General features: G+C 37.6%; 1 non-coding gene across 1 annotated transcript; it reads left to right on the forward strand.

The window, feature by feature from the left end:
• Positions 1–4,007: 4,007 nt before the first annotated feature.
• Positions 4,008–4,114, forward strand: LOC121230982 (small nucleolar RNA R71). The gene has a single exon (XR_005929052.1). It is a non-coding gene; the product is annotated as a small nucleolar RNA R71 (small nucleolar RNA).
• Positions 4,115–9,511: the final 5,397 nt, after the last annotated feature.

The following is a 9,511-nucleotide window of genomic DNA, read 5'->3' on the forward strand; positions in this document are numbered from 1 at the left end:
TCATATTCACATATTTTAGACAATAAATATCATATTCAAATAATTTGGTGACTCGGTTTAGCGGTCCCGAAACCGCTTTCCGACTAGGGTCAATTTAGGGGTGTCACATTCGGCCTTTCGGCTTTTCAGCTTTTGTTGATCTAGTCTATAAGTGGGTTTCCTTTACACACTTATTTTACGGCAAAATGTTGATGAGTTCCACACACGATTTGCCTAAAATCAGTTACTAACACTTTAAACTATGAATCCATAACAACTTATATACAACTCCCCTTACCAATAATCGGCCATTAACACCTTAGGCACTAAAGTTCTTACCTTTGCCGGAATATGGACTAGATCTAAATCTAGTCGTTCCAATTATCCAAGCCCTCGATTAGTAGCCTTTAATCCACACTAGAGCAAAACAAATCAAATAACACCACTAAACCTTTTTAGTTTAGTCAACAGGCACTCTTTGCATATAGGGGTTTTCGATTTTTCTTGAAATCACCAAATAATGGATAGAGAAGGGATTCTGAACACTTACCAAAGATTTACTTGCCAAAAATGTTCCCAACTACCTTCATATTCCCTTTTTGTTGTAGATCTAACCCAAAATACGAATAGAGGATAGATCTAGGTGATTCGACTTTTGAAGAAACGAGATGGAGAATAGAAGTTTGTGAAGTAGATGGGAGATGTCGGCAGAAGGATAAGAGAGTTGTAAGGTTCAGCTTTTTGGCACAGAGAAAAGTCTCTATATTCGACAATAATGAGAAGAGAATCAAAGAGAAAGGACTTATGAATAGGAGTAGAAGATTAAGCTTGGTAAAGAAAAGATGAACAAAAAAAAAAAGAATGAAGGTCGATCTCAAAAAAATAATAGATGTGAATGGCCCCAACCTAAATCGACTAACACTTAAAAATACCCAAAACTAAACAAAGAAGAAAAACAACCTATACAAGCTAAAATTTTAAGAGCTTTTTCGGCATTTAATTGCCTATAGCCGAATTGGTACTACCATGAGTCCTATTTCGGCATAAAATCCTTCCTAAGTTCAACTTCCATGTTTTTCTCCTTAATTTTAGCCACCACCTAATTTGAATTCCATCCAAATCCTTCCTACCAATTAGCAGCCACTATTTTCCCACCGCTTGGCCGACTCAATTTGCTGCTTGGAAGAGTTTTGGTCCAATTGAATTACTCCCCCACGCATGCAGCAAAAAGGTAGCCTATTGCGCGTACAGCAGCTCGAAATCGAGACCTCCAGGCACCCATATACGCTGTTTGCCACTACCCTGAAGCTCCTCTCGTGACATAATCTTCTCACAATTAATTTTAAGGCTTAACTGCTGCAGTCACGGTTACTTAAAAAAATAAATCAAAATTTCACCTTCCCTTGGGATCAAACCCACATCCTCTCGGCATGCCTAGCACATTGCTGCCACTGCACCATAGTCACTCTTTGTGTCCAACTTTATTCGCAACTTCTTTTAAAGCCTATTTTAGTGCAACCCGTTTACTAAAAAAAAACAAACGTTGCGCGCGCCGTGCCTCGAACCCAGGCACCTCCCATGCCACTCCTCAAGCACCTATGGCGTCACATGCCACTTTACCACAGATCTTCTTGTGGCTTAGTTTACCACCTCTATTTTAAAAGCCCAAAATGCCAGAACCCTCTTTCTCTAAAATTAAAATAAAATTCTGAAATTGCCTCGGGTTAAATTTACTCTTGGGCCTTCTAAAGGTCCACTAACATACGCAGACCTACATTATACAGTCAAAACACAAAAATTCTAAAATTCATTAAAAATCATAGAAATCCTGAAAATTAAGGCATTACACGGCCGTGGCGTTTAATCATAGCCCGCATTGGGGAAATCTTTTGCCCTGTTTTTACACAGCCTTAAGCACGCCCGTGTGCTTGGCCGTGTCTCTGTGGAAACACCTGTATTCAAGATTTCTATTAATAAGTTAGGAGTTAAATACCAAAATTTAAAGAAATTAATATTGTTAGTGCTCGGGTTTCCTCCCAATAAGCGCTTATTTATAGTCTAAGCTCGACTTACCTCTTTAGTGAATGGTCATGGTGGTTTGAGGAGTTTATACTCCTCATTCCTGCTATCAATCTCATCAAAATAAGGTTTTAATCAGGTGTTGTTTATCTTAAAAGTGCTGAACTTGGGATGACTACCTCCACCATTTCGAATAGAAAGATACTGAGTACCGTAAGAGGGATTTCCTCATTCAGTGTGGTAGTGACAATGTGGGGATCTGCGGCATCTAATAAGACCTTATCAACAACCTTAAGTTGATTTGGAGAGGTATTGGGCTCGTTTTGGCGTAGTTTCGGTTTGTCGAGTGTTCTTGGTTTGTGCGTCTGCCATTCATCGAGTTCCTCAATTTGTAATCTTCGATCTTCATGGGTAGGTCCTCTACTGGTGCTTGAGAACGACTCGCGTGCTTCCTTCAGACTAATTTTCTGCAAAGTAGGTTGCACCATATTGTTAGTTTTAGTAGAATGGTTTAAATGATCACCTTCAATTCCTGATGTGTTGCCAGAATTGCGAGCTTAAAGGGTGATTGTTTCGTCTCCCACCCGGAGTGTGAGTTCACCTGTGCCAACATTAATGATGGTTTTAGCAGTTGCTAAAAAGGGCCTTCCTAGAATTAAGGGAGTGTTGCTATCCTCTTCTATGTCTAGAACAATAGAGTCAATGGGAAATATAAATTTATCGATTTTAACTAGCACATCTTCAATAATACCTTTAGGGAATCTTATAGTTTTATCTGCAAATTGAATGCTCATCCTAGTCTATTTGGTTTCCCGAGACCTAGTTGCTTAAACATTTTCTAAGGCATGACATTTATACTAGCCCCTAGATCAGCTAATGCATGATTAACATCTAAACTACCAATTAAGCAAGGAATAGTAAAGCTCCCTGGGTCTTTTAGTTTGTTGGGTAGTTTATTTTGGAGAATGACCAAGCAAACTGCGTTTAGCTCCACATGCGATGCCTCGTCCAACTTTCGCTTATTTGCTAAAAGCTCCTTTAAAAATTTCATTGCGTTTGGTATCTGAAATAGAGCTTTAATAAATGGTAAGTTAATAAGTAATTTTTTTAAGAGTTTAAGAAATTTACCAAAATTTTCATCTGAACGGTCTTTCCTTGTCATGTTGGGGTATGGCACACGAGGTTTATATTCGACAATCATTGGTTTGTTTGATTTTAATCTACCTTATCTTGATCTTTGCTTACTACAGTTTCTTGCCTCGGTTCTAGTTCAGGCTCAACGACTCCTTCGTCATCTTGAATATTAATTGCATTGAGTTGTTCCCTTGGGTTAGGTTCGGTATTACTTGGCAAACTACCTTGTGGTTGTTTGGAGATTAGTTTGGAAAGCTGGCCTATCTGAGTTTCGAGGCTTTGGATCGACGCTTGTTGATTTTTAAGTGCTGTCTCAGTGTTCTGAAAATGGGTTTCTGACACTGATATAAAATTTGAGAGCATCTCTTCAAGGTTTGGCTTCTTTTCCTATTGGTAGCCCGGAGGATGTTGTGGTTTTTCATTTCCTTGATCGCCCAACGAGAAATTGGGGTGGTTCCTCCAACCTGCATTATAAGTATTACTATATGGATTGTTTTAAGGTCGAGGATTATTACCCATGTAGTTTAATTGCTCGTTATCCATGCTGTGGCCATAAGGTTGGTATTTTGAATGGTTTGTTCAACTGCTACTTGCTCCGTACTGCATTACTAGGTGAACCTGTGAAGAACTAAGAAAACCATCAATCTTTTTATTCAAGAGTTCTACCCGATTTGACAGCATGGTGACCGAATTGACGTTATAAACACCGACTATTTTCGTTGGCTTTGTCCTCATGACTTGCCACTAATAGTTATTCAGTGACATCTCCTCTATAAACTCATAAGCATCTTTCGGTGTTTTATTGTTGATGGTTCCGCCCGCAGCTGTGTCAACCATTTGTCGAGTCGAAGGATTCTACTTGGAGCCAAAGCGGTAACCCATGGTGAGGGCACCTTCTCAGAAGGTCCTTGTATCCCTCCCATGCATCGTAGAGTGTTTCTAAATCCATCTGCGCAAAAGAAGAGATATTATTACATAATTTAGCCGTTTTAGCTGGAAGAAAGTATTTTAGTAAAAAATTTTCGATCATTTGTTCCCAAGTAGTAATTGACCCTCTGGTAACGAGTTCAACACTGTTTAGCTTTGTTCCTCAATGAAAAGGGAAACAACCGAAGACGAATGAAATCATCAGAAACGCCATTGATTTTAAATGTATCGTAAAATTCCAGAAAGTTTGCTAAGTGAGTGTTGGGATCTTCATCCTGCAAACCATCAAACTGAACAAATTGCTGTATCATCTGAATAGTGTTAGGTTTTAATTCAAAAGTATTTATAGCTACAGTAGGTCTAACTATGCTAGATTCAGTTCCTGTTAAAGAAGGTTTAGCATAACCATGCATAGTACGTGGAGCAGTATTATGATTAATAGCAATTGTAGGAGGTAGCTGATTGCCTTGGTTTCAGCCATCTCTTCGGTTGGGGGTTGAGTATCGTCTTCTTGCTCGTTCTCCGTGTATCTTAAGCTTCGCCTTATTTTTTTTTTGGTTTCTTCGATCTGTGCGATCAATTTCTTCGTCAAAAAGTAGTGGTCCTGACGGGTTTCTTCTAGTCATAAACTATAAAACCCTGCCAAGAGAGTGAAAAATAAATAAGTAATAATAATATAAAATTAAATTGCAGGAAAAGGAAATGGCTAAAGTAATAAAAATTGAGCGTTCCTAATATTTTAGTTCCCCGGCAACGGCGCCAAAAACTTGATCGTGTGATTTCATGATAGGTTTTAAATATTTATAATTACTCATTCTTGAACTAACTATTATTGCGATGTAGGTAAGTGTACCTATCGAACAGTAGTATAGTTTTAGTAAGACCGAATTGTCGAACCCAAAGGAACTAAAAGTACTAGTAATGACTATTTTTTTATTAACTAGCCTAAAAACTATTTTTTTATTATCTAGACTAAGAATAAAGAGGTTTTGTTTTAATTAACTAATTATCTAAACTAAGAACACACAGAGAAAAGAATTGGGGAATTGCTTTTGGGAAAAATCGATTGACTTAAGACAATACCTAAGGAAAAATCCACCTAGACTTTACTTGTTATTCTAGCTCTGAATTGGACGATTTATTCATTCAACTTGTTCTGTAGAGATCTCTAAGTTATGTTACTATCCCCATTCAAGACTAATAACGTGTAATCCCTAGATTGAATAACCGAGACTTTTCTCTAATTAACACTCTATGGTTGCATTAACTCGATCTATGGATCCCCTTATTAGGTTTCACCCTAATCCGGCAAAATCTTGTCACCTTATGTCTAGGCGCACAATCAACTCCGCTTAATTATGACAAATGTACTATTATACAGGGTCTATTTCTACTCTGAATAAGAGCTTGTCTTGAATCAGTATCCTGGGATATTAAAACAAGAACTAAGAACACATAATTAAGAACAAGTTAAATATTTATCATAAGATTCAGAAAATAATAACAAGATTCGTCTTAGGTTTCATTCCCCTTAGGAATTTAGGGGTTTTAGTTCATAACTAAATAGGAAAACATCTTAGAAGAATAAAGAATACAAAACGTAAAGAAAACCCAAAACTCCTGAAGGGAAATTGAGGAGAGATCTTCAATCTTGATGATGAATCCAACTCCTAAGATGGATCAATCGGCTTTCTTGGAGTAATTCCTTACCTCCTATTCTCCGTATCCCTTTTCCTCCTCCTCTAGGCTGTATTTATAGGCTTTAGAATGCCTAAAATCCCTCAAAATTGGCCTTTTCTGAATTGGACTCAACTTGGGCTCGGCAAGGACACGTTCGTGGCACACGCCCATGTTCGATTACTTCAGGCCATGTTTGAGCCTGCCAAATTGACACGGTCGTGTGGTCTGCCCATGTGAGGAGGTCCAGGCCGTGTTGATTTCGTACTTCGGCCCATTTTCTCTGTTTTTGGCCCATTTTTCGTTCCTTTCGCTCTCCTATGCTCTCCTAAGTATAAAACATGAAATTAAAGCATTAGGAGCATCGAATTCAAAAATTCTAATGAGAAATCATCATAAAATGCATTAAATAGGGGGTATAAATATGTATAATTTACGGTTTATCACAATTCTAGAGATAGGGTGATAAGATTTTGTCGGATTAGGGTGAAATCTAATAAGGGGATCCATAAATTGAGTTAATGCAACATTAGGTGTTAATTAGAAAGAGATTTCAGTTAATCAACCTAGGGTTAGACGTTATTAGTCTCGAGAGAGATAATAATATAACATAGGGATTTCTACGGATCGAGTCAAATAACAAGTGAAGTCTAGGTCAATTTTTCCTTGGGTATTGTCTTAATCAATCGAATTTTCCCAAAAGCTTTTCCCCAATTTCTCTCTGTGCACTTTTAGTTTAGTTAATGAATTTAGATAAACAAATCCCTTAATTTTTAGGCTAGATAATAAAAAGAAAGTAATTATTAGTACTCTTGGTTTCTTTGGGTTTGACAATCCGGTCTTGCTAAAGCTATACTACTGTCGATAGGTATACTTGCCTTTGTCGTGATAATAGTTAGTTTCAAGAATGCTTAATTATAAATTTTTAAAACCTGTAGCGAATATCATGTAGCAAGCCCGTTTTGCTAACATTTCATTATCAACTTTCTGGACTTCACAAATCTGCTGTATAAGTAATGGTCTCGCTTTCAACTCAGCTACAATGGAGCCGTCATTAGATAGAACCATCTGAGTATTCATCGTATGTAGTGCAAACAAAGATTTTCGACATAAAGCATCAGCCACAACATTAGCCTTTCCCGGATGGTGTCAATCACTAGCTCGTAATTTTTCAACAATTCCAACCATCTCTACTGTCACAAATTCAAATCTTTTTGAGTCATCAAATATTTTAAGCTTTTGTGATCAGAAAACACATGACATTTCTCACCGAATAGATAATGGGGCCAAGACTTCAACTCGAACACGATAGCTACTAATTCCAAATCATGCGTCGAGTAATTCTTTTCATGCGACTTTAATTGTCTCGAGGCATAAGCTATAACTTTGCCTTCCTGCATGAAAACACAGCCCATACCATTCAATGATGCATCACTATGGATTATGAATTCTCTACCTGATTCTGGCTGAACTAACACTGGATCTTCGGTCAATCATGCTTCCAGCTGATCAAAACTTTTCTAGCACTTTTCTGACCACTCCAACTTAACATCTTTCTATAGCAGTCTCGTCATCGAGGTTGCAATCATAGAGAAACCTTTTACAAATTGTCTGTAAAAACTAGCAAGTCCCAGAAAGCTTCGGACTTCGAATACATTTCTCTGAGGCTTCCAATCTAATATCACCGAAATCTTGCTTGAATCCACTCGAATACCCAATGCTAACACAACATGCCCCAGAAAACTGAGTTCACGCAACCAGAATTCACATTTACTGAGCTTCGCAAACAACTGCTTATCACGCAAAGTTTGTATCAATATTCTCAGATGTTCAGCATGCTTGAATTCATTACGGGAATAAATTAAAATGTCATCTATCAACACAACCACAAATCGATCCAAATACGGTCTGAAGATCTGATTCATTAGATCCATAAAAATAGTAGGTGCATTCGTTAATCCGAATGGCATAACTAAAAACTCATAATACCCGTACCTTGTTCAAAAAATTAGTTTTCGGTACATCAAAGTCTTTAACTCACAACTGATAGTAACTTGATCTCAAATATATCTTAGAAAACACTGTAGCTCCTTTTAGCTGAACTAATAAATCATCTATATGTGGCAGAGGATATTTATTCTTGATGGTCACTTTATTGAGCTGTCGATAATCAATGCACATTCTCATAGTTTTGTCTTTCCTTTTCACAAACAACATCGGTGCACCTAGGGAGAATAACTCGGTCGTACAAAACCTCGATATGTCAACTCTTGCAACTGAGCTTTCAATTCTTTTAGTTTGATCTGTGTCATTTTGTACAGAGCTATCGATATCGAATTTTTTCCCGTCACTAACTCAATACCAAATTCAACTTACCTGATCGGTGGTAAACTCGGTAACTCTTCAGGAAACACATTCGAATATTCACACACAACTGGTACTAGTTTGGTCACTTTAGAGTCAAACACATAAACAAAGTAGGCTTCACAACCCTTTCTCACATATTTCTAAGCTAACATCTAAGAAATCACTACTAGCAAACCATTTAAATCATTAGACTCAATCTGAATTATCTCATCATTCTGACATCTCAGATCAATCATCATTCGTTTGTAGTTCACTATTGCATCATGCACTGTTAACCAATCCATACCCAGAATTATATCAAATTCGTCAAATGGCAACAATATCAGATTGGCCAAAAAATAGGAATCTCGAATCATCAACGGACAATTCTTGTATACTTTATCAGCCAAGACACATCTGCCTAAGGGGTTCGATACTTTAATCACAAATTTAGTAGACTCTACAGGCAAAGTCTTACTGGATACTAAAGTTTCACATACATAAGAATGAGTCGATCCAGGATCAATCAATGCAACAAACTAGTATCATAGAGAGTAAAGGTACTGGTAATAACATTAGGAGATGAAGCTTCTTCATGAGCGCAGATGGCATAAGCTCTAGTAGGTGCACGGGCTTCAGATTGAACAGTCGTGTCTTTAGCCATTCTTTGGCTACCACTCACATTACCTGTGTTTCTAAGTGGTCTACCTCGAGCTGATGTGTTACTCGGTTTCATATTCAGCACTGTGTTTTGCTCAATCAACTCAGGGCATTCACGAATGAAGTGATCTAACGATCCACATTTAAAACAAGCTCGATCATTCAATCTACAATCACTAGGGTAGCATTTACCATAATGTCTGCACTTGGGTCAGTTCGGTCGGATGTTACCAACACTAACAATTGAAGTGGATTTCGAACTCACAGGTGGTCTATCTCGATCTCGTCTAGAATAACCTATAGTAGCTTTTGAAAGGCTCAAATCATCTCAGAATTTCTTTGATGATGACTGAAATGCCTTACTCAATGATCTTTTTCATGAATCTCTAGCTTCAAAGTCAGCTTTTCTTTTCTCTTTCTCGAACTCTTGAGCTTTGCATGCTCGCTCGACTAGTACCACAAACTCTTTTATTTCTAAAATCCTGACTAATAGCTTGATGTCGTCATTCAACCCATCTTTAAATCTTTTACACATTATAGCTTCAGTCGAAACACATTCCCGAGCATATCTGCTAAGTCTCACAAATTCCCGTTCATATTCTACCACTGTCATGTGACCCTATTTTAACTCAAGGAATTCTTTTCTTTTTTAATCAATAAACCGCTGACTGATATATTTCTTTCAGAATTCAGTCTAAAAGAACTCCCTGGTAACCTATTCTTTTGGAACCACCGATACTAATGTATTCCACTAGTGATACATGGTATC

This window comes from Gossypium hirsutum, chromosome A06 (assembly GCF_007990345.1).
Source record: "Gossypium hirsutum isolate 1008001.06 chromosome A06, Gossypium_hirsutum_v2.1, whole genome shotgun sequence".
NCBI classification, from domain to species: Eukaryota; Viridiplantae; Streptophyta; class Magnoliopsida; order Malvales; family Malvaceae; genus Gossypium; species Gossypium hirsutum.